At 38.6% G+C, this 22,868-nt stretch overlaps 4 non-coding genes across 4 annotated transcripts; all 4 read left to right on the forward strand.

Moving 5' to 3' along the window:
• Positions 1-10,754: 10,754 nt before the first annotated feature.
• Positions 10,755-10,918, forward strand: LOC135023954 (U1 spliceosomal RNA). The gene has a single exon (XR_010220831.1). It is a non-coding gene; the product is annotated as a U1 spliceosomal RNA (small nuclear RNA).
• A 152-nt stretch (positions 10,919-11,070) lies between these two features.
• Positions 11,071-11,233, forward strand: LOC135024177 (U1 spliceosomal RNA). Its single transcript, XR_010221027.1, has one exon. It is a non-coding gene; the product is annotated as a U1 spliceosomal RNA (small nuclear RNA).
• A 674-nt stretch (positions 11,234-11,907) lies between these two features.
• LOC135023984 (U1 spliceosomal RNA) lies at positions 11,908-12,071 on the forward strand. The gene has a single exon (XR_010220861.1). It is a non-coding gene; the product is annotated as a U1 spliceosomal RNA (small nuclear RNA).
• A 151-nt stretch (positions 12,072-12,222) lies between these two features.
• Positions 12,223-12,386, forward strand: LOC135024055 (U1 spliceosomal RNA). Its single transcript, XR_010220927.1, has one exon. It is a non-coding gene; the product is annotated as a U1 spliceosomal RNA (small nuclear RNA).
• The last annotated feature ends 10,482 nt before the right edge of the window (positions 12,387-22,868 follow it).

Here is a 22,868-nt window from a genome sequence, read left to right on the forward strand (position 1 = left end):
CAACGATTTTGTGAGAAACATCTTCACCCTTAAATAAAGATTTTCTTAATTCCTTACCTGTGTGCTAATTAGATATCACCTTGTTTTCACATTAAACAGACTTCCACATGAGAAAGCAGCAAGGATGCAGTGGCGTTAATGTTTCCTGGTGTCAACCTGTATTATTTCAGTAGATATTCAAATGAGGATGCATCTTGCTGCCTTTCCAATGAAGCAAGTTTAATTTAGTAATAGGTGAAAAACCATCCCTACAAAGGTGTTAATCAGAAACTTGGCTTTGTGGACACTTTTCAGAGAACAAATTTGTTAGCATAAAAATAAAGCCAGAAAATGAAGAGCTGTTTAATCACTCAATTGGATTTTTTTGCCAGCATATTTCTTTTTCTCTGCAACCCACTGCTAAATTGTGCTTCCTAGCTGTTTTTATAAAATCACTGAATCAAATCTAACTCTGATTACATCAGAGAAGGCCAGGTACCCTACACCATAAGAGGGGGTTTGAAATTTTGACTTGTCTACTTAAAGATCACCAAAATCTGATGACAAGGTCAATAACATCCCTGGGTGGGATTGAACCACCAACCCTTTGGTTAATAACCAAACACACTAACCGATTGCACCACCGAGACACTTTGCAAAAGTACATACTGACAAAGGTTAATAAGCATTCATCTAGAACGTTTCCTAGAAAACTTTAAAAAGTCAATAATCTGGAGAGTTTTTGTAAGATGTTTCTTCCATCAACCAATGAAGAAACGCATTGGTACTTTCCCATGATGAGTGAGTGCTTCAGGATCTCTTGCACTTACATGTGCAGCAGAGTACTGCAATGGAAGCATGCTGGGCCCCTTAACCCAGAGGTAGGCAGATTGAAACTATCCTCTGCTATATGCATTTTTTTTTGTTAATTAAAGTAATCCAAAACTGGGATTGATATTTTTGCTCTTTTATTTTTACTTAAAGTACAATAACTTTTACCATTTTAATTTGTTTTAATAGTATATTGACAGTATTGTTTTCTTTCAAAAATCCACTTAATTTTCTTTACCCTATTATTAAAATGGTAATTGACAAAAACAAACTACATTGTCACCAGAAGAGCAATACAAAATGTACAAGTGATATATTAAAATCATCTTTCCAGCTTGAATTTCAATGATGCATTGGGGCAACGATTTTGTGAGAAACATCTTCACCCTTAAATAAAGATTTTCTTAATTCCTTACCTGTGTGCTAATTAGATATCACCTTGTTTTCACATTAAACAGACTTCCACATGAGAAAGCAGCAAGGATGCAGTGGCGTTAATGTTTCCTGGTGTCAACCTGTATTATTTCAGTAGATATTGAAATGAGGATGCATCTTGCTGCCTTTCCAATGAAGCAAGTTTAATTTAGTAATAGGTGAAAAACCATCCCTACAAAGATGTTAATCAGATACTTGGCTTTGTGGACACTTTTCAGAGAACAAATTTGTTAGCATAAAAATAAAGCCAGAAAATGAAGAGCTGTTTAATCACTCAATTTGATTTTTTTGCCAGCATATTTCTTTTTCTCTGCAAACCACTGCTAAATTGTGCTTCCTAGCTGTTTTTATAAAATCACTGAATCAAATCTAACTCTGATTACATCAGAGAAGGCCAGGTACCCTACACCATAACAGGGGTTTTTGAAATTTTGACTTGTCTACTTAAAGATCACCAAAATCTGATAACAAGGTCAATTACATCCCTGGGTGGGATTGAACCACCAACCTTTTGGTTAATAGCTGTACACACTAACTGATTGCGCCACAGCGACACTTTGCAAAAGTACATACTGACAAAGGCTAATAAGCATTCATCTAGAACGTTTCCTAGAAAAACTTTAAATAGTCAATAATCTGGAGAGTTTTTGTAAGATGTTTCTTCCATCAACCAATGAAGAAACACATTGGTACTTTCCCATGATGAGTGAGTGCTTCAGGATCTCTTGCAATTACATGTGCAGCAGAGTACTGTAATGGAAGCATGCTGGGTCCATAGCCCAGAGGTAGGCAGATTGAAACTATCCTCTGCTATATGCGTTTTTTTTTTGTTAATTAAAGTAATCCAAAACTGGGATTGATATTTTTGCTCTTTTATTTTTACTTAAAGTACAATAACTTTTACCATTTTCATTTGTTTTAATAGTATATTGACAGTATTGTTTTCTTTCAAAAATCCACTTAATTTTCTTTACCCGATTATTAAAATGGTAATTGACAAAAACAAACTACATTGTCACCAGAAGAGCAATACAAAATGTACAAGTGATATATTAAAATCATCTTTCCAGCTTGAATTTCAATGATGCATTGGGGCAACGATTTTGTGAGAAACATCTTCACCCTTAAATAAATATTTTCTTAATTCCTTACCTGTGTGCTAATTAGATATCACCTTGTTTTCACATTAAACAGACTTCCACATGAGAAAGCACAAAGGATGCAGTGGCGTTAATGTTTCCTGGTGTCAACCTGTATTATTTCAGTAGATATTGAAATGAGGATGCATCTTGCTGCCTTTCCAATGAAGCAAGTTTAATTTAGTAATAGGTTAAAAACCATCCCTACAAATGTGTTAATCAGAAACTTGGCTTTGTGGACACTTTTCAGAGAACAAATTTGTTAGCATAAAAATAAAGCCAGAAAATGAAAAGCTGTTTAATCACTCAATTGGATTTTTTTGCCAGCATATTTCTTTTTCTCTGCAACCCACTGCTAAATTGTGCTTCCTAGCTGTTTTTATAAAATCACTGAATCAAATCTAACTCTGATTACATCAGAGAAGGCCAGGTACCCTACACCATAAGAGGGGGTTTGAAATTTTCACTTGTCTACATAAAGATCACCAAAATCTGATAACAAGGTCAATTACGTCCCTGGGTGGGATTGAACCACCAACCTTTTGGTTAATAGCCTTACACAGTAACTGATTGCGCCACAGCAACACTTTGTAAAAGTCCATACTGACAAAGGCTAATAAGCATTCATCTAGAACGATTCCTAGAAACATTTTAAAAAGTCAATAATGTGGAGAGTTTTTGTAAGATGTTTCTTCCATCAACCAATGAAGAAACACATTGGTACTTTCCCATGATGAGTGAGTGCTTCAGGATCTCTTGCACTTACATGTGCAGCAGAGTACTGTAATGGAAGCATGCTGGGTCCATAACCCAGAGGTAGGCAGATTGAAACTATCCTTTGCTATATGCATTTTTTTTTTTGTTCATTAAAGTAATCCAAAACTGGGTTTGATATTTTAGCTTTTATTTTTACTTAAAGTACAATAACTTTTACCATTTTAATTTGTTTTAGTGCAAATGGCATATCAGCAGTCAGCACTAACTGGTGACATGCCATTTGTACAAGTAAGCCATGTGTGACTAATATATAAACATGCTTTATTAAATAACACCTCAAACTATCATACCCAGGATTCAAACCTATAACCTGTTGAATTCTAATCAAACACCCTACCCATGGAGCTACTTGATCCTGCATCTTTTCTAACCTCCAAAAACAGATTCAGTTGCATTTTCCAGCGTGTTTTGTTTGCGCCTTTGCAAATGTCTTACATCGACAAACTTATTTAGTACTATTTTGCAAATAGGGTTACATTGTCGCAACATTGTGCTCCCTAATTGCTTGATTTTTTAAATGCAACAATTGATAAAGACACCTGATAATTGCTCTGTGGAGTCTTATTTTGTGTTTTGTGTTTAGTCTTTAGATCTGAATTTGAATGTACTTGTGAACTAACTTAATTTCCTACTTCTAAATTCATTCCTAAATTCACTACTTACATGAATCCTGTAGTTGGGCATTTTGGGACTTCGATTGTGGGCATTGTTTTGTGTCCAGACCAGCAGCAGGTGGTGTGCATTTGCTGGAAAGGCATCGAAGACCTCCGATATGCTGCATCTCCTGATGTGTGTCTCCCTCAAGTGGCTGTCAGCAAATGCCTGCTAGACACCCCATTCCAAGCTGATTGTGACATCAAGGAACATGCATCATAGAACAGGCATGCTAAAACATGGGTCTTCAACCTGCGACCCTCCAGCTGCTGTGGAACTACACATCCCAGCATGCCCTGCCTCAGTTTTAGCATACCTTAATAGCAAAACTGTGGCAGGGCATGCTGGGATGTGTAGTTTCACAGCAGCTGGAGGGCCACAGGATGAAGACCCATGTGCTAGAGCCAAGCCGCAGGTACATTGAATGCTAGCAAGCTGAATATTTAAAGCCTTTTTGTTCCGCAGCATTCCAATGCGGAAGATTCCATGGAACCAGAGATCCTTCCATTGAGAAGGACATGCTGCCTGGATGACTACACTGTGCAAATTAAATCACGGAGCCAGTTGGCTTGTGGGTGGCTCTGGTGACTGGGTGGTTGGGTGGGTGGTGTGTCGGAAGTGGAGCGCATGCAAATGATTGTGTATCATCCAGCTAGTGAGAGAGAAAACTCATGCAGGAGTGTGCCTGCTTGTCAGTGGGTTATGCACCTTGCCAGACGTTAAATCTACTTAGAGCAGCTGGAGGGGACAAGAGCAGGTTTGCAAAATATAGATAGAAGAGCATATATGCTGGCGCATTCTCCATGATTGTGTCAGCTTATGTTTTGGTGCACTGCACTTTCCTCCACTAAGTTTTAGCCATTTTTGTTAAGCTCAAGTGTAGTTGCTTCTCAGCCTTTTGGCTGTGATCTTGTATCGTGGTTGAAGGGTCTGCTGGAGGGAGGGATTGTTTTCTTCATTGGCGAAAGACCAAAGATATTCCAGGATGGAAGGCTTGGGAACACTATCTGTTTTTCAGTTGTGGAAGAGCACAGAGGTCGGATTGGACTACATTCTATAGTAAAGGATATCTTTCTATTTATTGACCCTCCCCTTATATGTGTCTGTGTTACAATAAAGCTTCGGTTTTGTGAATCCCTCACCCTCTTACACTCCACACCCATAGCCTTATTAACTGTTGTATTATTGTATACTTTAAATGTATAGTGCAGTTCATGATTTATAGTGTAGACTGGCCTGTGCTGTAGTTCTTGAACTGTACTATACCGTCAGCATTTGTATTGTGTTTTGGCTGTGCTGCAACACTGTATTTATGTGTGCAATGTTTATGTATGTTTTTTTTTTATGTCAATAAAGACTGCTTTTTCAAGCCAATATCTGAAAACAATCAATGTTTATCTTTGATGGCAATAAAAGTGGTATGATATTTGATGCTTTTGAAATCCAATATCTGATATGTCCCCTATCTGGGAACCATATATTAAATGGCTTTTCAGAAAAGGGAGATGGGAGAAGAGCTTTCATTACTTGTAGGACCGATGCACATAAAGAAGCAAAAAAACATACATAAACATTACACACATAAGTACCGCGTTGCGGCACAGCCAAAACACAATAGAAATGCTGATGGTATAGTACAGTTCAAGAACTACAGCACAGGCCAGCCTACACTATAAATCATGAACTGCACTATACATTTAAACTGTACAATAATACAACAGTTAATAAGGCTATGGGTGTGGAGTGTAAGAGGGTGAGGGAATCACAAGCCCGAAGCTTTATTGAAAGACTGACACATATAAGGGGAGGTTTAATAAATAGAAAGACATCCTTTACTATAGAATGTAGTCCAATCCGACCTCTGTGCTCTTCCACAACTGAAAAACAGATAGTGTTCCCAAGCCTTCCATCCTGGAATATCTTTGGTCTTTCGCCAATGAAGAAAGCAATCCCTCCCTCCAGCAGACCCTTCAACCACAATACAAGATCACAGCCAAAAGGCCGAGAAGCAACTACACTTGAGCTTAACAAAAATGGCTAAAACTTAGTGGAGGAAAGTGCAGTGCACCAAAACATAAGCTGACACAATCATGGAGAATGCGCCAGCATATATGCTCTTCTATCTATATTTTGCAAACATGCTCTTGTCCCCTCCAGCTGCTCTATGTAGATTTAACGTCTGGCAAGGTGCATAACCCACTGACAAGCAGGCACACTCCTGCATGAGTTTTCACTCTCACTAGCTGGATGATACACAATCATTTGCATGTGCTCCACCTCCGACACACCACCCACCCAACCACCCAGTCACCAGAGCCACCCACAAACCAACTGGCTCCGTGATTTAATTTGCACAGTGTAGTCATCCAGGCAGCATGTCCTTCTCAATGGAAGGATCTCTGGTTCCATGGAATCTTCCGCATTGGAATGCTGCGGAACAAAAAGGATTTAAATATTCAGCTTGCTAGCATTCAATGTACCTGCGGCTTGGCTCTAGCACATGGGTCTTCATCCTGTGGCCCTCCAGCTGCTGTGAAACTACACATCCCAGCACGCCCTGCCACAGTTTTGCTATAAGGTATGCTAAAACTGAGGCAGGGCATGCTGGGATGTGTAGTTCCACAGCAGCTGGAGGGTCGCAGGTTGAAGACCCATGTTTTAGCATGCCTGTTCTATGATGCATGTTCCGTGATGTCACAATCAGCTTGGAATGGGGTGTCTAGCAGGCATTTGCTGACAGCCACTTGAGGGAGACACACATCAGGAGATGCAGCATATCGGAGGTCTTTGATGCCTTTCCAGCAAATGCACACCACCTGCTGCTGGTCTGGACACAAAACAATGCCCACAATCGAAGTCCCAAAATGCCCAACTACAGGATTCATGTAAGTAGTGAATTTAGGAATGAATTTAGAAGTAGGAAATTAAGTTAGTTCACAAGTACATTCAAATTCAGATCTAAAGTCTAGGTAGGCCTCACGTCCTGGCAGCCGCCAGCATTTAAAAATGCCTTGATTAGAGGTACGGAATTAAATGTAGATAAGAAGTAGACACAAAATAAGACTCCGCAGAGCAGTTATCAGGTGTTTTTATCAATTGTTGCATTTAAAAAATCAAGCAATTAGGGAACACAATGTTGCAACAATGTAACCCTATTTGCAAAATAGTACTAAATAAGTTTGTCGATGTAAGACATTTGCAAAGGCGCATCCAAAACACGCTGGAAAATGCAACTGAATCTGTTTTTGGAGGCTAGAATAGGAAATGTGCATCGGTCCTACAAGTACTGAAAGCTCTTCTCCCATCTCCCTTTTCTGAAAAGCCATTTAATATATGGTTCCCAGATAGGGGACATATCAGATATTGCCTTTCAAAAGCAGCAAATATCATACCACTTCTATTGCCATCAAAGATAAACATTGATTGTTTTCAGATATTGGATTGAAAAAGCAGTCTTTATTGACATAAAGAAGCAAAAAAACATACATAAACATTACACACATAAGTACTGTGTTGCAGCACAGCCAAAACACAATACAAATGCTGTCGGTATAGTACAGTTCAAGAACTACAGTACAGGTCAGCCTACACTATAAATCATGAACTGCACTATACATTTAAACAATACAATAGTTAATAAGGCTATGGGTGTGGAGTGTAAGAGGGTGACGGAATCACAAGCCCAAAGCTTTATTGAAAGACAGACACATATAAAGGGAGGATTAATAAATACAAAGATACCCTTTACTATAGAATGTAGTCCAATCCGGTCTTTCAACTCTTCCACAACTGAAAAACGGATAGTGTTCCCAAGCCTTCCATCCTGGAATATCTTCAGTCTCTCGCCAATGAAGAAAACAATCCCTCCAGCAGACTCTTCAACCACAATACAATATCACAGCCAAAAGAGCGAGAAGCAACTACACTTGCGTTTAAACAAAATGGCTAAAACTTAGTGGAGGAAAGTGCAGTGCACCAAAACATAAGCTGACACAATCATGGAGAATGCGCCAGCATATATGCTCTTCTGTCTATATTTTCCAAACCTGCTCTTGTCCCCTCCAGTTGCTCCATGTAGATTTGACGTCTGGCAAGGTGCATAACTCACTGACAAGCAGGCACACTCCTGCATGAGTTTTCTCTCTCACTAGCTGGATGATACACATTCATTTGCATGTGCTCCACCTCCGACACACCGCCCACCCAACCACCCAGTCACCAGAGCCACCCACAAGCCAACTGGCTCCGTGATTTAATTTGCACAGTACAGTCATCCAGGCAGCATGTCCTTCTCAATGGAATAATCTCTGGTTCCATGGAATCTTCCGCATTGGAATGCTGCGGAACAAAAAGGATTTAAACATTCAGCTTGCTAGCATTCAATGTACCTGCGGTTTGGTTCTAGCACATGGGTCTTCATCCTGTGGCCCTCCAGCTGCTGTGAAACTACACATCCCAGCATGCCCTGCCACAGTTTTGCTATTAAGGTATGCTAAAACTGAGGCAGGGCATGCTGGGATATGTAGTTCCACAGCAGCTGGAGGGTCGCAGGTTGAAGACCCATGTTCTAGCATGCCTGTTCTATGATGCATGTTCCGTGATGTCACAATCAGCTTGGAATGGGGTGTCTAGCATGCATTTGCTGACAGCCACTTGAGGCAGACACACATCAGGAGATGCAGCATATCGGAGGTCTTCGATGCCTTTCCAGCAAATGCACACCACCAGCTGCTGGTCTGGACACAAAACAATGCCCACAATTGAAGGCTCAAAATGCCCAACTACAGGATTAATGTAAGTAGTGAATTTAGGAATGAGTTTAGAAGTAGGAAATTAAGTTAGTTCACAAGTACATTCAAATTCAGATCTAAAGACTAGGTAGGCCTCACGTCCTGGCAGCACCCAGCATTTAAAAATGCCTTGATTATAGGTAGGGAATTAAATGTAGATAAGAAGTAGACACAAAAGAAGACTCCACAGAGCAATTATCAGGTGTCTTTATCAATTTTTGCATTTAAAAAATCAAGCAATTAGGGAACACAATGTTGCGACAATGTAACCCTATTTGCAAAATAGTACTAAATAAGTTTGTCGATGTAAGACATTTGCAAAGGCGCAAACAAAACACGCTGGAAAATGCAACTGAATCTGTTTTTGGAGGTTAGAATAGATGCAGGATCAAGTAGCTCAATGGGTAGGGTGTTTGATTAGAATTTAACAGGTTATAGGTTTGAATCCTGGGTATGATAGTTTGAGGTGTTATTTAATAAAGTATGTTTATATATTAGTCACACATGGCTTACTTGTACAAATGGCATGTCACCAGTTAGTGCTGACTGCTGATATGCCATTTACAGAAACATGCCATGTGTGACTGTATATGCATTTAAGGAGGGCACCCCTGCAATACCACAAACCATTGAGTGTCAAGTATACTAGATATATCTTCATATCTCATGTGCTTTCTCTGAGACCAATCTTGTTATGCCCCTTCCCCACAAGGCATGCGCCTTTTGTCCATATTGCAAAAATGGGGGGGAGGGCATATAATTCTCTGTCACAGGGCACCAAAAAGTCTAGTTATGGCTCTGGTATGCATTATGTAATCTGGCAGACCATCTCTCCAACACTGGCTGGTTGGAATAGAAATCCGGTTATCTATGTGAGCAAATGACCATCAACGATTTACTCTCAAACACTAAAAAATGGACAAAAATGGTCCCCTAAACAAATTGGTTAAATTTTGGGTTTAACCAATTTGTGTAATGACCATTTTTGACCACTTTTCTAGTGTTTGGGAGCAAATGGTTAATTGACATTTGCTCCTATACATTACCAGATTTTCATTCCATCCATCCAGACTGGATAGATAGCCTGACAGATAATTGTGTAGTGTACGCCCAGGATAACTGTTAGTCATGCTTTATTTTATGGCGGCACATAAATGGGTGGACAGATCCAGGGCAAGCACTGCCCACTCATGCATAGTTGTCAACTGATGTGAAGTTCCAGGGGGCAATCTCAGTTATAAAGAGAAGTATCTGGAAATTGTCCCTAGTTAAAAAAAAATAAATTTGATCAACTCCATTTATTTAGTATGATATCCCAGGTGATAGGATGCCGGCAGTCAGAACAACATACTTTATTAAATAACACATCTCAAACTACCATACCCAGGATTCAAACCTATAACCTGTTGAATTCTAATCAAACACCCTACCTATTGAGCTATTTGATCCTGCATAAAAATTGTGAACATTATATGAAGCTATTGGTACTTTGCAAAAAAAAAGAATCAGCATTACAACGCAGCAGATCCATGCAGTTTGCAGCCACACACTACATGTATCTGCTCAGCCACAATGCTGATTATTTCTTCACAAAGTACAAGGTGAGCTCCAAACAGAATTCTCTAGCTTAGAATTATACCTTTCTTTGCCAAACCTAGAAGTCGGGCCCCCCACCCTGGGATCCCCCAGAGGGAGGCCTGCACCGTCATGCGGCAGGCTTGTCCGTTTTGGAAGCAGGCTGATGGGCAGCCCAGGATTGCTTCAGTCTGGGCTTGGCAGGTCTGGAAACATGAGCTTGCTTTGGGTATGCCTGACCTTGGGTACGCTTTACCTGGAGGATGAAAGGGCCAAGAAAAGTACTTTTAGCCTTCTGCGTGGTAGGAGTCATACTAGGTAGGCAAGCTGTTTTAGCAGTAGCCAGATCAGCTACAATCTTATTGAGGTCTTCTCCAAAAGGAGATTCAACTGAGGCAGCACAAGGGAACTCTCATCTGGGGACAACAACTGCAGGGAGAACACATATTTTCAGATGAACATGGTAGGGCAGAAGGCTGCCTAATACTGAAGCACCCCCAAACAACAAATCAAATGCAACTTACTTGACAGAGATGTGCCTGAGCAACGGCCCTCCCCAGCCCTATCCCAAATCATACTTATTTTGCATAGGAGATACCATGGTCATGAAGATTGTTCTCCCAGGGTTAGGTTCATTCATTGCATTCTGGGTATGCTGACCCCTGTGATTTCCCCAAATGTGGGAAACTCGACTGCATTATTTGTGGTAGTGGGGGACTGTGTTTGTGCTTTCCTCTGGTCAGCTCTGGTAAAAGTCAGATTTCTTTGTCTCAGATCTTCCTCTAGCCTTTGTCTTCTTTCGAGAGTTCCCTTGTGCTGCCTCAGTTGGATCTCCTTCACTTGACAGGGGGGTGCCCGAGCAGCGACCCTCCCCAGCTCTAGCCCAACTCCTACTTGCCTGCCAGGTGAGATACTATGATCATGAAGTTGCTTCTCCCAGGGCAAGGCTCACCCATTGCACTCTGGGTGTGCTGCCCCTGCGATTTCCCGAAATGTGGGAAACTTGACTGCATAATTTGAGTTTTCCCTGGTCGGCTCTCATGTAATTCAGATCTCTTTGTCTCAGGTCTCTCTCCAGCCTAGTTTGCTGTCTGGTTCCACTTCTTTTTTCTTGAGCCCCTCCCTTCTATACCCTTGTGCACTATCCTGACTTCTCCTCCCGTCTGCTTACTTTGTGCCTCCCAATGCACAATGCAAACTACGGGTAGTGCTGCAGGGCCCACACCCTTTTACTTGCTTTACAGAGCAGCTCTGGAGCTGTTACAGTGCCCAGCTGCTGCAAGAAATCAGCTTGAATGCTTCAGGGGCTGGGGAATGGCCAACATGAGCCCCACACCGAAGGAGGGTGGGGGTGCTTAATGTGAACTAGGGGTCATCCAAGCACCACAAAAGGCCTCCATGCCCTGCACGCTCCTTTTCTCTTTTCATATGCAGACGAGGGTTGAAGCCAACTTTGACCCACTGCTTGGATGACATCACCATATTCAAATCCATCTGCTGCAGGCCATCCCCCAGGAATGCTTGCACTAGTTGTTGCATTTGGTTTGTTGTTTGGGGGTGCTTCAGTATTAGGCAGCCTTCTGCCACCCCATGTTCATCTGAAAATATGTGTTCTCCCTGCAGTTGTTGTCCCCAGATGAGAGTTCCCTTGTGCTGCCTCAGTTGAATCTCCTTTACTTGACAGAGATGTGCCTGAGCAACGGCCCTCCCCAGCCCTATCCCAAATCATACTTATTTTGCATAGGAGATACTATTGTCATGAAGATTGTTCTCCCAGGGTGAGGTTCATTCATTGCATTCTGGGTATGCTGACCCCTGTGATTTCCCCAAATGTGGGAAACTCGACTGCATTATTTGTGGTAGTGGTGGACTGTGTTTGTGCTTTCCTCTAGTCAGCTCTGGTAAAAGTCAGATTTCTTTGTCTCAGATCTTCCTCTAGCCTTGTTCTTCTTTTGAGAGTTCCCTTGTGCTGCCTCAGTTGGATCTCCTTCACTTGAAAGGTAGTGCCCGAGCAGCGACCCTCCCCAGCTCTAGCCCAACTCCTACTAACCTGCCAGGTGAGATACTATGATCATGAAGGTGCTTCTCCCAGGGCAAGGCTCACCCATTGCACTCTGGGTGTGCTGCCCCTTGCGATTTCCCCAAATGTGGGAAACTTGACTGCATAATTTGTGTTTCCCCTGGACGGCTCTCGTATAATTCAGATCTCTTTGTCTCAGGTCTCTCTCCAGCCTAGTATGCTGTCTGTTTCCACTTCTCTTTTCTTGAGCCCATCCCTTCTATAACCTTGTGCACTATCCTGACTTCTCCTCCCGTCTGCTTACTTTGTGCCTTCCAATGCACAATGCAAACTACAGGTAGTGCTGCAGGGCCCACACCCTTTTACTTGCCTTACAGAGCAGCTCTGGAGCTGTTACAGTACCCAGCTGCTGCAAGAAATCAGCTTGAATGCTTTAGGGGCTGGGGCATGGCCAACATGAGCCCCACACCGAAGGAGGGTGGGGGTGTTTAATGCGAACTAGGGGTCATCCAAGCGTCGCAAAAGGCCGCCATGCCCTGCATATCCCTTTTCTCTTTTCATAAGCAGACGAGGGATGAAGCCAACTTTGACCCACTGCTTGGATGACATCACTTGCTGCCTTTCCAATGAAGCAAGTTTAATTTAGTAATAGGTGAAAAACCATCCCTACAAAGGTGTTAATCAGATACTTGGCTTTGTGGACACTTTTCAGAGAACAAATTTGTTAGCATAAAAATAAAGCCAGAAAATGAAGAGCTGTTTAATCACTCAATTGGATTTTTCTGCAAGCGTATTTCTTTTTCTCTGCAACCCACTGCTAAGTTGTGCTTCCTAGCTGTTCTTTTATAAAATCACTTAATCAAATCTAACTCTGATTACATCAGAGAAGGCCAGGTACCCTACACCATAAGAGGGGGTTTGAAATTTTGACTTGTCTACTTAAAGATCACCAAAATCTGATAACAAGGTAAATTACGTCCCTGGGTAGGATTGAACCACCAACCTTTTGGTTAATAACCGAACACGCTAACTGATTGCGCCACAGAGACACATTGCAAAAGTATATACTGACAAAGGCTAATAAGCATTCATCTAGAACGTTTCCTAGAAAAACTTTAAAAAGTCAATAATCTGGAGAGTTTTTGTAAGATGTTTCTTCCATCAACCAATGAAGAAACACATTGGTACTTTCCCATGATGAGTGAGTGCTTCAGGATCTCTTGCACTTACATGTGCAGCAGAGTACTGCAATGGAAGCATGCTGGGCCCATAACCCAGAGGTAGGCAGATTGAAACTATCCTCTGCTATATGCATTTTTTTTTGTTAATTAAAGTAATCCAAAACTGGGATTGATATTTTTGCTCTTTTATTTTTACTTAAAGTACAATAACTTTTATTATTTTAATTTGTTTTAATAGTATATTGACAGTATTGTTTTCTTTCAAAAATCCACTTAATTTTCTTTACCCTATTATTCAAATGGTAATTGACAAAAACAAACTACATTGTCACCAGAAGAGCAATACAAAATGTACAAGTGATATATTAAAATCATCTTTCCAGCTTGAATTTCAATGATGCATTGGGGCAACGATTTTGTGAGAAACCTCTTCACCCTTAAATAAAGATTTTCTTAATTCCTTACCTGTGTGCTAATTAGATATCACCTTGTTTTCACATTAAACAGACTTCCACATGAGAAAGCAGCAAGGATGCAGTGGCGTTAATGTTTCCTGGTGTCAACCTGTATTATTTCAGTAGATATTGAAATGAGGATGCATCTTGCTGCCTTTCCAATGAAGCAAGTTTAATTTAGTAATAGGTGAAAAACCATCCCTACAAAGATGTTAATCCGATACTTGGCTTTGTGGACACTTTTCAGAGAACAAATTAGTTAGCATAAAAATAAAGCCAGAAAATGAAGAGCTGTTTAATCACTCAATTGGATTTTTCTGCCAGCATATTTCATTTTCTCTGCAAACCACTGCTAAATTGTGCTTCCTAGCTGTTTTTTGATAAAATCACTTAATCAAATCTAACTCTGATTACATCAGAGTAGGCCAGGTACCCTACACCATAAGAGGGGGTTTGAAATTTTGACTTGTCTACTTAAAGATCACCAAAATCTGATGACAAGGTCAATAACATCCCTGGGTGGGATTGAACCACCAACCCTTTGGTTAATAACCAAACACACTAACCGATTACACCACAGAGACACTTTGCAAAAGTACATACTGACAAAGGCTAATAAGCATTCATCTAGAACGTTTCCTAGAAAACTTTAAAAAGTCAATAATCTGGAGAGTTTTTGTAAGATGTTTCTTCCATCAACCAATGAAGAAACGCATTGGTACTTTCCCATGATGAGTGAGTGCTTCAGGATCTCTTGCACTTACATGTGCAGCAGAGTACTGCAATGGAAGCATGCTGGGCCCCTTAACCCAGAGGTAGGCAGATTGAAACTATCCTCTGCTATATGCATTTTTTTTTTGTTAATTAAAGTAATCCAAAACTGGGATTGATATTTTTGCTCTTTTATTTTTACTTAAAGTACAATAACTTTTACCATTTTAATTTGTTTTAATAGTATATTGACAGTATTGTTTTCTTTCAAAAATCCACTTAATTTTCTTTACCCTATTATTAAAATGGTAATTGACAAAAACAAACTACATTGTCACCAGAAGAGCAATACAAAATGTACAAGTGATATATTAAAATCATCTTTCCAGCTTGAATTTCAATGATGCATTGGGGCAACGATTTTGTGAGAAACATCTTCACCCTTAAATAAAGATTTTCTTAATTCCTTACCTGTGTGCTAATTAGATATCACCTTGTTTTCACATTAAACAGACTTCCACATGAGAAAGCAGCAAGGATGCAGTGGCGTTAATGTTTCCTGGTGTCAACCTGTATTATTTCAGTAGATATTGAAATGAGGATGCATCTTGCTGCCTTTCCAATGAAGCAAGTTTAATTTAGTAATAGGTGAAAAACCATCCCTACAAAGATGTTAATCAGATACTTGGCTTTGTGGACACTTTTCAGAGAACAAATTTGTTAGCATATAAATAAAGCCAGAAAATGAAGAGCTGTTTAATCACTCAATTGGATTTTTTTGCCAGCATATTTCTTTTTCTCTGCAAACCACTGCTAAATTGTGCTTCCTAGCTGTTTTTATAAAATCACTGAATCAAATCTAACTCTGATTACATCAGAGAAGGCCAGGTACCCTACACCATAACAGGGGTTTTTGAAATTTTGACTTGTCTACTTAAAGATCACCAAAATCTGATAACAAGGTCAATTACATCCCTGGGTGGGATTGAACCACCAACCTTTTGGTTAATAGCCGTACACACTAACTGATTGCGCCACAGCGACACTTTGCAAAAGTACATACTGACAAAGGCTAATTAGCATTCATCTAGAACGTTTCCTAGAAAAACTTTAAATAGTCAATAATCTGGAGAGTTTTTGTAAGATGTTTCTTCCATCAACCAATGAAGAAACACATTGGTACTTTCCCATGATGAGTGAGTACTTCAGGATCTCTTGCAATTACATGTGCAGCAGAGTACTGTAATGGAAGCATGCTGGGTCCATAGCCCAGAGGTAGGCAGATTGAAACTATCCTCTGCTATATGCGTTTTTTTTTGTTAATTAAAGTAATCCAAAACTGGGATTGATATTTTTGCTCTTTTATTTTTACTTAAAGTACAATAACTTTTACCATTTTCATTTGTTTTAATAGTATATTGACAGTATTGTTTTCTTTCAAAAATCCACTTAATTTTCTTTACCCGATTATTAAAATGGTAATTGACAAAAACAAACTACATTGTCACCAGAAGAGCAATACAAAATGTACAAGTGATATATTAAAATCATCTTTCCAGCTTGAATTTCAATGATGCATTGGGGCAACGATTTTGTGAGAAACCTCTTCACCCTTAAATAAAGATTTTCTTAATTCCTTACCTGTGTGCTAATTAGATATCACCTTGTTTTCACATTAAACAGACTTCCACATGAGAAAGCAGCAAGGATGCAGTGGCGTTAATGTTTCCTGGTGTCAACCTGTATTATTTCAGTAGATATTGAAATGAGGATGCATATTGCTGCCTTTCCAATGAAGCATGTTTAATTTAGTAATAGGTGAAAAACCATCCCTACAAAGGTGTTAATCAGATACTTGGCTTTGTGGACTCTTTTCAGAGAACAAATTTGTTAGCATAAAAATAAAGCCAGAAAATGAAGAGCTGTTTAATCACTCAATTGGATTTTTCTGCCAGCATATTTCTTTTTCTCTGCAACCCACTGCTAAATTGTGCTTCCTAGCTGTTTTTTTTCATAAAATCACTTAATCAAATCTAACTGATTACATCAGAGTAGGCCAGGTACCCTACACCATAAGAGAGGGTTTGAAATTTTGACTTGTCTACTTAAATATCACCAAAATCTGATCACAAGGTCAATTACGTCCCTGGGTGGGATTGAACCACCAACTTTTTGGTTAATAGCCGTACACACTAACTGATTGCGCTACAGCGACACTTTGTGAAAGTACATACTGACAAAGGCTAATAAGCATTCATCTAGAACGTTTCCTAGAAAAACTTTAAATAGTCAATAATCTGGAGAGTTTTTGTAAGATGTTTCTTCCATCAACCAATGAAGAAACACATTGGTACTTTCCCATGATGAGTGAGTGCTTCAGGATCTCTTGCACTTACATGTGCAGCAGAGTACTGTAATGGAAGCATGCTGGGTCCATAACCCAGAGGTAGGCAGATTGAAATTATCCTCTGCTATATGCATTTTTTTTGTTAATTAAAGTAATCCAAAACTGGGATTGATATTTTTGCTCTTTTTATTTTACTTAAAGTACAATAACTTTTACCTTTTTAATTTGTTTTAATAGTATATAGACAGTATTGTTTTCTTTCAAAAATCCACTTAATTTTCTTTACCCGATTATTAAAATGGTAATTGACAAAAACAAACTACATTGTCACCAGAAGAGCAATACAAAATGTACAAGTGATATATTAAAATCATCTTTCCAGCTTGAATTTCAATGATGCATTGGGGCAACGATTTTGTGAGAAACATCTTACCCTTAAATAAAGATTTTCTTAATTCCTTACCTGTGTGCTAATTAGATATCACCTTGTTTTCACATTAAACAGACTTCCACATGAGAAAGCAGCAAGGATGCAGTGGCGTTAATGTTTCCTGGTGTCAACCTGTATTATTTCAGTAGATATTGAAATGAGGATGCATCTTGCTGCCTTTCCAATGAAGCAAGTTTAATTTAGTAATAGGTGAAAAACCATCCCTACAAAGATGTTAATCCGATACTTGGCTTTGTGGACACTTTTCAGAGAACAAATTAGTTAGCATAAAAATAAAGCCAGAAAATGAAGAGCTGTTTAATCACTCAATTGGATTTTTCTGCCAGCATATTTCATTTTCTCTGCAAACCACTGCTAAATTGTGCTTCCTAGCTGTTTTTTGATAAAATCACTTAATCAAATCTAACTCTGATTACATCAGAGTAGGCCAGGTACCCTACACCATAAGAGGGGGTTTGAAATTTTGACTTGTCTACTTAAAGATCACCAAAATCTGATGACAAGGTCAATAACATCCCTGGGTGGGATTGAACCACCAACCCTTTGGTTAATAACCAAACACACTAACCGATTACACCACAGAGACACTTTGCAAAAGTACATACTGACAAAGGCTAATAAGCATTCATCTAGAACGTTTCCTAGAAAACTTTAAAAAGTCAATAATCTGGAGAGTTTTTGTAAGATGTTTCTTCCATCAACCAATGAAGAAACGCATTGGTACTTTCCCATGATGAGTGAGTGCTTCAGGATCTCTTGCACTTACATGTGCAGCAGAGTACTGCAATGGAAGCATGCTGGGCCCCTTAACCCAGAGGTAGGCAGATTGAAACTATCCTCTGCTATATGCATTTTTTTTTGTTAATTAAAGTAATCCAAAACTGGGATTGATATTTTTGCTCTTTTATTTTTACTTAAAGTACAATAACTTTTACCATTTTAATTTGTTTTAATAGTATATTGACAGTATTGTTTTCTTTCAAAAATCCACTTAATTTTCTTTACCCTATTATTAAAATGGTAATTGACAAAAACAAACTACATTGTCACCAGAAGAGCAATACAAAATGTACAAGTGATATATTAAAATCATCTTTCCAGCTTGAATTTCAATGATGCATTGGGGCAACGATTTTGTGAGAAACATCTTCACCCTTAAATAAAGATTTTCTTAATTCCTTACCTGTGTGCTAATTAGATATCACCTTGTTTTCACATTAAACAGACTTCCACATGAGAAAGCAGCAAGGATGCAGTGGCGTTAATGTTTCCTGGTGTCAACCTGTATTATTTCAGTAGATATTGAAATGAGGATGCATCTTGCTGCCTTTCCAATGAAGCAAGTTTAATTTAGTAATAGGTGAAAAACCATCCCTACAAAGATGTTAATCAGATACTTGGCTTTGTGGACACTTTTCAGAGAACAAATTTGTTAGCATATAAATAAAGCCAGAAAATGAAGAGCTGTTTAATCACTCAATTGGATTTTTTTGCCAGCATATTTCTTTTTCTCTGCAAACCACTGCTAAATTGTGCTTCCTAGCTGTTTTTATAAAATCACTGAATCAAATCTAACTCTGATTACATCAGAGAAGGCCAGGTACCCTACACCATAACAGGGGTTTTTGAAATTTTGACTTGTCTACTTAAAGATCACCAAAATCTGATAACAAGGTCAATTACATCCCTGGGTGGGATTGAACCACCAACCTTTTGGTTAATAGCCGTACACACTAACTGATTGCGCCACAGCGACACTTTGCAAAAGTACATACTGACAAAGGCTAATAAGCATTCATCTAGAACGGTTCCTAGAAAAACTTTAAATAGTCAATAATCTGGAGAGTTTTTGTAAGATGTTTCTTCCATCAACCAATGAAGAAACACATTGGTACTTTCCCATGATGAGTGAGTACTTCAGGATCTCTTGCAATTACATGTGCAGCAGAGTACTGTAATGGAAGCATGCTGGGTCCATAGCCCAGAGGTAGGCAGATTGAAACTATCCTCTGCTATATGCGTTTTTTTTTGTTAATTAAAGTAATCCAAAACTGGGATTGATATTTTTGCTCTTTTATTTTTACTTAAAGTACAATAACTTTTACCATTTTCATTTGTTTTAATAGTATATTGACAGTATTGTTTTCTTTCAAAAATCCACTTAATTTTCTTTACCCGATTATTAAAATGGTAATTGACAAAAACAAACTACATTGTCACCAGAAGAGCAATACAAAATGTACAAGTGATATATTAAAATCATCTTTCCAGCTTGAATTTCAATGATGCATTGGGGCAACGATTTTGTGAGAAACATCTTCACCCTTAAATAAAGATTTTCTTAATTCCTTACCTGTGTGCTAATTAGATATCACCTTGTTTTCACATTAAACAGACTTCCACATGAGAAAGCAGCAAGGATGCAGTGGCGTTAATGTTTCCTGGTGTCAACCTGTATTATTTCAGTAGATATTCAAATGAGGATGCATCTTGCTGCCTTTCCAATGAAGCAAGTTTAATTTAGTAATAGGTGAAAAACCATCCCTACAAAGGTGTTAATCAGAAACTTGGCTTTGTGGACACTTTTCAGAGAACAAATTTGTTAGCATAAAAATAAAGCCAGAAAATGAAGAGCTGTTTAATCACTCAATTGGATTTTTTTGCCAGCATATTTCTTTTTCTCTGCAACCCACTGCTAAATTGTGCTTCCTAGCTGTTTTTATAAAATCACTGAATCAAATCTAACTCTGATTACATCAGAGAAGGCCAGGTACCCTACACCATAAGAGGGGGTTTGAAATTTTGACTTGTCTACATAAAGATCACCAAAATCTGATAACAAGGTCAATTACGTCCCTGGGTGGGATTGAACCACCAACCTTTTGGTTAATAGCCTTACACAGTAACTGATTGCGCCACAGCAACACTTTGCAAAAGTCCTTACTGACAAAGGCTAATAAGCATTCATCTAGAACGATTCCTAGAAACATTTTAAAAAGTCAATAATGTGGAGAGTTTTTGTAAGATGTTTCTTCCATCAACCAATGAAGAAACATATTGGTACTTTCCCATGATGAGTGAGTGCTTCAGGATCTCTTGCACTTACATGTGCAGCAGAGTACTGTAATGGAAGCATGCTGGGTCCATAACCCAGAGGTAGGCAGATTGAAACTATCCTCTGCTATATGCATTTTTTTTTGTTAATTAAAGTAATCCAAAACTGGGATTGATATTTTTGCTCTTTTATTTTTACTTAAAGTACAATAACTTTTACCATTTTAATTTGTTTTAATAGTATATTGACAGTATTGTTTTCTTTCAAAAATCCAATTAATTTTCTTTACCCGATTATTAAAATGGTAATTGACAAAAACAAACTACATTGTCACCAGAAGAGCAATACAAAATGTACAAATGATATATTAAAATCATCTTTCCAGCTTGAATTTCAATGATGCATTGGGGCAACGATTTTGTGAGAAACATCTTCACCCTTAAATAAAGATTTTCTTAATTCCTTACCTGTGTGCTAATTAGATATCACCTTGTTTTCACATTAAACAGACTTCCACATGAGAAAGCAGCAAGGATGCAGTGGCGTTAATGTTTCCTGGTGTCAACCTGTATTATTTCAGTAGATATTGAAATGAGGATGCATCTTGCTGCCTTTCCAATGAAGCAAGTTTAATTTAGTAATAGGTGAAAAACCATCCCTACAAAGATGTTAATCAGATACTTGGCTTTGTGGACACTTTTCAGAGAACAAATTTGTTAGCATAAAAATAAAGCCAGAAAATGAAGAGCTATTTAATCACTCAATTGGATTTTTTTGCCAGCATATTTCTTTTTCTCTGCAACCCACTGCTAAATTGTGCTTCCTAGCTGTTTTTATAAAATCACTAAATCAAATCTAACTCTGATTACATCAGAGAAGGCCAGGTACCCTACACCATAACAGGGGTTTTCGAAATTTTGACTTGTCTACATAAAGATCACCAAAATCGGATAACAAGGTCAATTACATCCCTGGGTGGGATTGAACCACCAACCTTTTGGTTAATAGCCTTACACAGTAACTGATTGCGCCACAGCAACACTTTGCAAAAGTCCATACTGACAAAGGCTAATAAGCATTCATCTAGAACGATTCCTAGAAACATTTTAAAAAGTCAATAATGTGGAGAGTTTTTGTAAGATGTTTCTTCCATCAACCAATGAAGAAACACATTGGTACTTTCCCATGATGAGTGAGTGCTTCAGGATCTCTTGCACTTACATGTGCAGCAGAGGACTGTAATGGAAGCATGCTGGGTCCATAACCAAGAGGTAGGCAGATTGAAACTATCCTCTGCTATATGCATTTTTTTTTTGTTAATTAAAGTAATCCAAAACTGGTATTGATATTTTTGCTCTTTTATTTTTACTTAAAGTACAATAACTTTTACCATTTTAATTTGTTTTAATAGTATATTGACAGTATTGTTTTCTTTCAAAAATCCACTTAATTTTCTTTACCCGATTATTAAAATGGTAATTGACAAAAACAAACTACATTGTCACCAGAAGAGCAATACAAAATGTACAAGTGATATATTAAAATCATCTTTCCAGCTTGAATTTCAATGATGCATTGGGGCAATGATTTTGTGAGAAACATCTTACCCTTAAATAAAGGTTTTCTTAATTCCTTACCTGTGTGCTAATTAGATATCACCTTGTTTTCACATTAAACAGACTTCCACATGAGAAAGCAGCAAGGATGCAGTGGCGTTAATGTTTCCTGGTGTCAACCTGTATTATTTCAGTAGATATTGAAATGAGGATGCATCTTGCTGCCTTTCCAATGAAGCAAGTTTAATTTAGTAATAGGTGAAAAACCATCCCTACAAAGATGTTAATCAGATACTTGGCTTTGTGGACACTTTTCAGAGAACAAATTTGTTAGCATAAAAATAAAGCCAGAAAATGAAGAGCTGTTTAATCACTCAATTGGATTTTTTTGCCAGCATATTTCTTTTTCTCTGCAAACCACTGCTAAATTGTGCTTCCTAGCTGTTTTTATAAAATCACTGAATCAAATCTAACTCTGATTACATCAGAGAAGGCCAGGTACCCTACACCATAACAGGGGTTTTTGAAATTTTGACTTGTCTACTTAAAGATCACCAAAATCTGATAACAAGGTCAATTACATCCCTGGGTGGGATTGAACCACCAACCTTTTGGTTAATAGCCGTACACACTAACTGATTGCGCCACAGCGACACTTTGCAAAAGTACATACTGACAAAGGCTAATAAGCATTCATCTAGAACGTTTCCTAGAAAAACTTTAAATAGTCAATAATCTGGAGAGTTTTTGTAAGATGTTTCTTCCATCAACCAATGAAGAAACACATTGGTACTTTCCCATGATGAGTGAGTGCTTCAGGATCTCTTGCACTTACATGTGCAGCAGAGTACTGTAATGGAAGCATGCTGGGTCCATAACCCAGAGGTAGGCAGATTGAAACTATCCTCTGCT

The sequence above is a fragment of the Pseudophryne corroboree genome, unplaced genomic scaffold (genome assembly GCF_028390025.1).
Source record: "Pseudophryne corroboree isolate aPseCor3 unplaced genomic scaffold, aPseCor3.hap2 scaffold_403, whole genome shotgun sequence".
Classification (NCBI taxonomy): domain Eukaryota; kingdom Metazoa; phylum Chordata; class Amphibia; order Anura; family Myobatrachidae; genus Pseudophryne; species Pseudophryne corroboree.